This window comes from Chlorocebus sabaeus, chromosome 26 (genome assembly GCF_047675955.1).
Source record: "Chlorocebus sabaeus isolate Y175 chromosome 26, mChlSab1.0.hap1, whole genome shotgun sequence".
NCBI classification, from domain to species: domain Eukaryota; kingdom Metazoa; phylum Chordata; class Mammalia; order Primates; family Cercopithecidae; genus Chlorocebus; species Chlorocebus sabaeus.
In genome coordinates this window covers 18,354,440-18,360,439 of record NC_132929.1, presented here as the reverse complement: position 1 = coordinate 18,360,439, position 6,000 = coordinate 18,354,440, and the positions used below count along the sequence as shown (strand labels likewise).

The 6,000-nt window shown below is 44.8% G+C and overlaps 1 protein-coding gene across 5 annotated transcripts in view; it reads left to right on the top strand.

The window, feature by feature from the left end:
• Nucleotides 1-317: 317 nt before the first annotated feature.
• Nucleotides 318-6,000, top strand: part of ZNF106 (zinc finger protein 106) — an 81,917-nt gene continuing 76,234 nt past the window's right edge. For 4 of the 5 annotated variants that reach the window (XM_038009864.2, XM_008016901.3, XM_008016899.3 and 1 more), the window contains exon 1: nucleotides 318-479. The gene's annotated coding sequence lies outside the window, so the exon portion shown is untranslated. The remainder of the gene's footprint in view (nucleotides 480-6,000) is intronic. The other variant, XR_012091469.1, reaches the window with a different exon arrangement.

Here is a 6,000-nt window from a genome sequence, read left to right as displayed (position 1 = left end):
AAATTTAGCCCGAACAGTTGCCACTGACTAAAGGAAATGGCGGGACACGAAGGAAGAAAGCAGGAGCTAGAGGGAGGCGGGGAAAGAACAAGGAGAAACAAGGAGAATGAAAAAGGGACCAGGGAGGCTGTTCATAGCGTCCGACGCTGCGTACTGACTCTCCCGCAAGCTGGCCTGCCTTTGTTCTTCCTCCATTCTTTTTGAGAAAAACCTCTTCCTGTGTGTCCGTTGTTCACTCTCGTGTTCAAATAAAGCTAGATTATTGAAAACGGCGGACCGCAAAGGAAAAAAAAAAAAAAAAAGAGCGTGACGGCCTCGGTGTGCGCCTGCGCGCTGGCGGCGGCTGTGGCGGGGCCCGGCGGGGAGCGGGTCCGGAGCAGGCTCCCGGACCCAAAACTGAAGGGGGCGTCTGGGGCGTCAGGGAGCTCCCTCGCCTGGCCCACGACGGCCTGATGGAGTAAGCGGGGTTGGCTGTGAATGTGAGTATCGACGGGCCGGCCTGCGTTGAGGGTATCGGAGCCCAAGGGTCCTGGTGGTCTGTCCCTCAGGCAGCTTGTGGGGCTGCGAGACACCGCCGGGTTTCTACTCCTGCGGGCTGCGGCGCGGGGGCGAGCTGGTGGTCCGCTCTCCCAGAGCCGGCGCGGGTTTATGGGCAGGCGGTGCTGCTGGCTTCGGGGTACGGATTTTCGCGGGGGCGTTCCAGCTCTGCTCCCAGCCCCAGAAGGAAACGTGGCTCCAAAGCCTTGACCTTTAGGGGAAGCCGCTGACCTCCTTCGGTCCCCAGGTGGGCAGGGAGTCCAAAGACCCTGGTCCTTAAAGCTCGTAGGTCTCAGGCCAGGAACACATTTCAGCCTCTCGCGACTGACAACCTCCGTTCTTTTTCCTCCTTTCGTTTCTCTCCTTGTGGGATGCGTCCTAATAACAACAACTAATAACAAATAATAACAGCTTACTGTGTCCGTTTAATATTTAGTCCGAATCTCGGTGTATAATTGTAGAGAGGAAACGCTTTACACCCTGTTCCCCTTTCAATTTGTTGTGTAATCATCTTTGGGAGTAAGATTAAGCCATCTTATTGAGAAGTTTGAGATATCCATGGCTTTTAGCAACTTGAGGCTGTCATCCTAGGTAAGCCAAGCTCTCTTACCTCGCAAATAAGTGCTGTATCCACCATAATGGTTTATATCCAATTTATTCAAACGACAAATAACTTTTTTTTGGAGACAAACTTTCGCTCTTGTTGCCCAGGCTGGAGTGCAGTGGCGCCATCTCGGCTCACTGCAACCTCCGCCTCCTGGATTCAAGGGATTCTCCTGCCTCAGCCTCCCCAGTAGCTGGGATTACAGGCACCCGCTACCATACCTGGCTAACTTTTTGTATTTTTATTTATTTATTATTATTATTATTATTTTAGGACGGAGTTTCACTCTTTCGCCCAGGCTGGAGTGCAGTGGCGGGATCTTGGCCCACTGCAACCTCCGCCCTCCAGTTTCAAGAGATTCTCCTGCCTCAGCCTCCCGAGTAGCTGGGATTACAGGCATGCCCTCCAGTTTCAAGAGATTCTCCTGCCTCAGCCTCCCGAGTAGCTGGGATTACAGGCAGGCACCACCACCACGCCCAGCTAATTTTTGTGTTTTTAGTGGAGACGGGGTTTCTCCACGTTGGCCAGGCTAGTCTCGAACTCCTGACCTTAGATGATCCACCCGCCTCGGCCTCTGAAAGTGCTGGGTTTACAGGCGTGAGCCACCGCGCCCGGCCCACAAATAACTTTTGAGTACTTACTAAGCGCTTAGGACTGTTGTAAATACCATGGGAAATCTTAAAATTTGTTTTAAGCCCCATTCTCAAATTTGGTCGTGAATGAAATAATGAAAGACAATATTCAGATGCAACTAGAATTTATTCAGTATCTACCACACATTTGCCAAATACCGCGCCGTGCCTAGAGTTAACTCTTGAGTCTAGAAGATGGTAGGAGCCCTTTAATTAGAAATACTAGATGGTTTTTGAGGAGAACTTAAAAATGGCCTGGAAGGGGCCAGGCGCAATGACTCACGCCTGTAATCCCAGCACTTTGGGAGGCTGAGGCGGGCAGATCACATGAGGTCAGGAGTTTGAGACCAGCCTGACCAACATGGAGAAACCCTGTCTCTACTAGAAATACAAAAGTAGCTGGGTGTGATGGCACATGCCTGTAATCCCAGCTACCCAGGAGGCTGAGGCAGGAAAATCGCTTGAACCTGGGAGGCAGAGGTTGCAGTGAGCCGAGATCCTGCCATTGCACTCCAAAAACGAAACTCCATCTCAAAAATTAAAAAATAATAAATAAATAAAATGGCCTGGCAGGAGGTAGAGGATGTGAACGAATCTGATCAGCTGAATTCAGAACCTAGTGTGTGTGTGTGTGTTTTGGTTTGTTTTTTTTTTTTTAGATCCTTGTTCTGTCACCCAGGCTGGAGTGCAGTGGCATGATCCCAGCTCACTGCAACCTCTGCTTCTTGGGTTCAGGTGATTCTCCTGTCTCAACCTCCCAAGTAGCTGGGAATACAGGTGCCTACCACCTGCCTGGCTTTTTGTATTTTTAATAGGCAGGGCTTCACCATGTTGGCTAGGCTGGTCTCGAACTCCTGACCTCAGGTAATCCACCTGGCCTCCCAAATTGCTGGGATTACAGGCGTGAGCCACTGCACCCGGCCTCAATTGTTTTGATTAAAAGGAAGGCATTTAAAAAGGAAAGACTATGAATAGCGATTATTGTACATCTAGATTAGTGCGAATGTAGTCTGAAGGCTGCTCTACCAGAGTTGAAAGGAATGGTAGATGCTAGACGACTTGGGTCTGGGACCAGGAATGGCTAAGTGAGAAGTCTGTGTACTGCGTGTTTTGTAATTGGAGTACCGTAGTGGAGAGTTTAGGATTAATTTGTGTACCCAATGAATAAGAGCACCTGGGCAGACAAGTTACATATGAATGCTCTACTTGGACCTCTAACGTGTAAAATCACTAGTGGAAACCCTACAGTCGAGTGTGTGTGTGTGCACGCGTGTGTGCATGTTTTAATCTGAAAGAAACTATCAAGAAGCTCCCAGGTCTTCATCAGTAAAGGATTGGTTAAATAAATGTATGCATTTGCTAGAAAGAATGAGCCAACTCTATATGTGCTAATATTGAATGACCTCCCATATAGTGAGAAAGAAAAGGTGCAAAAGAGGGTATGCATTTTGCGACCACTGTGGTTTTATAAAAATATTATGTATTACATATACAATTGGTCCTCCATATCCATCCATGGGTTCTGCATCCATGGATTCTACCAACTTTGGATGGATAATATTTGGGGGAAAAAAATTCACAAAGTTCTGAAAAGCAAAACTTGAATTTGCTACGTGCTGAGTACATACTTCATTGCATCCACAGAATGAGGTTATGTGTAGGCATTGTATTAGGTCTTCTGTGTAATCTAGAGATGATTTAAAGTATGTGGAAGGTATGCATAGGTTACATGCATATACTGTGCCGTTTCATATAAGAGTTTTTAGCATTCTCAGATTTTGGTACTGAGGGAGATTCTGGAACCAGTCCCCCATGGATAGCAAGGGACAACCGTATATGCATAGAATATTCTTTGTGGAGGATAGTCAGAATCATAGAGACAGAAAGTAGAATTGCCAGGGGTTGAGGGAGGAGGAAATGAGGAGTTACTGTTTAATGGATATAAAGTTTCAGTTATGCAAGATGCAAATAGTTATGGAGATGGATGGTAGTGATGGTGGTACAACATTATGAATGTATTTAATGCCACTAAACTACACTTAAATGATTAAGATGGTAAATTTTATGTTTTGTATTTTCATGCAAAAAAAATTGAAAAATATCTCTGGAAAACAAACTCATGACTGGCTGGAAGTGATGGTGGCTAGGAAACAGGAGCGGGTGGTAATAATTTTCCCTAAAAGCTTTTTTTTTTTTTTTTTGAGACAGGGTCTTGCTCAGTCACCTAGGCTGAAGTGCAGTGGCGTGATCATGGCTCACTACACCCTTAAACTCCTGAGCCCCAGCAATCCTCTTCCCGCCTCACCCTTCTTAGTAGCTGGGACTACAGGTGCGTGCCACCATGCCCAGCTAATTAAGAAATTTTTTTTTATCAAGAGTAGGTCTTGCTGTGTTGCCCAGAATGGTCTTGAACTCCTGGCCTCAAGTGATTCTCCTGCCTCGGCCTCACAAAGTGCTAGGATTATAAGTGTGCTGCCACTGCATCCAGGCCATATTTTCCCTATAAGCTTTGTTTTTCTTTAAGACAGAGTTTTGCTCTTGGTGCCCAGGCTGGAGTGCAGCGGCACGATCTCAGCTCACTGCAACCTCCACCTCCCAGGTTCAAGCGATTCTCCTGCCTCAGCCTCCCGAGTAGCTGGGATTACAGGTACCTGCCACCATGTCTGGCTAATTTTTTGTATTTTTAGTAGAGAGGGGGTTTCGCTGTGTTGGCCAGGCTGGTCTTGAACGCCTGACCTCAGGTAAACCACTCACCTTGGCCTCCCAAAGTGTTGGGATTATAGGCATGAGCCACCGTGCCTGGCCTCCTATAAGCTTTTTCATTTTACTGTTTATTATGAAAAATTTTAAACCAGAAAAGTAGAAAAAATATTGAACCCCTGTAAACCTATCACTCAGATTTCAAAATCTGTTAATATTTTGCCATATTTGCTTTTATTCTTGATGTTTTAAATTTTATTTTATTTTTATTTTTTGAGATGTAGTCTTGCTCTTTTGACCAGGCTGGAGTGCAGTGGTACGATCTCAGTTCGCTACAACCTCTGCCTCCTGGGTTCAAGAGATTCTTGTGCCTCAGCCTCCCAAGTGGCTGGGATTACAGGTGTGTGACCTGACACCCAGCTGATTTTTATATTTTTAGTAGAGACGGGGTTTCACAATGTTGGCCAGCCTGGTCTCAAACTTCTGACCTCAAGTGATCCACCAGTCTTGGCCTCCCAAAGTCTTGGGATTACAGGTGTGAGCCACCGCGCCTAGCCTATTCTTGACATTTAACCTCTAAATATTTTAATATCTCTAATAAAAAGAACATTTTCCCACGCCAATCCCAATATCATAATTACAGTGAACAGTAATTCTTTTATATTATCTAATACTCAATTCTTATTAAAATTTCTCCAGATTGTCTCTTTTTTAAAAAACTGTTTTTAAATCCAGTTTCTAATCAAAGGCCACAGATTGCAGTTGATTTGTGTTATCTCTTGAAGTCTCTTTTTTCTAGAACGGTTACCTTTTTCCCTCCCCTCCCCTTGCTACCCCCTCCACATGACTTGTTGAAAGGACCTGGTCAGTTATCTAGATTTGTCCCTGATTGATTTCTGGTGATATCATTTCACTTGTTACTACAAACTGGAAGTTAGAGCAGACCACTTGATATGATGCAGGTGAAACACTTTTGGGATGATATCTAGGCCATGCTGTGTACTTTAGTTTTCCCACTATTAGTGGTGCTGAGATTGATAAGTGAGGTCAGATGGTGAATCTGAGTTCTCCATTGTTAAATTACGTGTCACTGTTTGAAACCAGCTGTAAACCCTTTTGTACCTTTTACATTTTGAAACCACTAGCATTACCTCTGTTCAAAATAGAAATGATTACTTTTAAAACAAAGCTCACTGCAAGAAATTGCTTTTTTTTTTTTTAACTGAATCCATGTTAACTATTTCATTTTTTAATGAAAACACAGATGGGGTTTTGCTATGTTGCCCAGGCTAGTCTCAAATTCTTAGGTTCACACAGTCCTTCTGCCTTAGTCTCCCTTGTAGGTGGGATTACAGGAATGTGCCATAATGCCCTGCTGTTTTTAATTTTAAAAACAGTAATGTATATTGCTTAAATTTTTGGAAAGTACAGAAGGATTTCCTTTTTACAAAAGAGGAATTTGAAGTTTGGAGAGATTAAGATTCAGCAAAAGCCAAAATTGACAAATGGGATCTCATTAAACTAAAG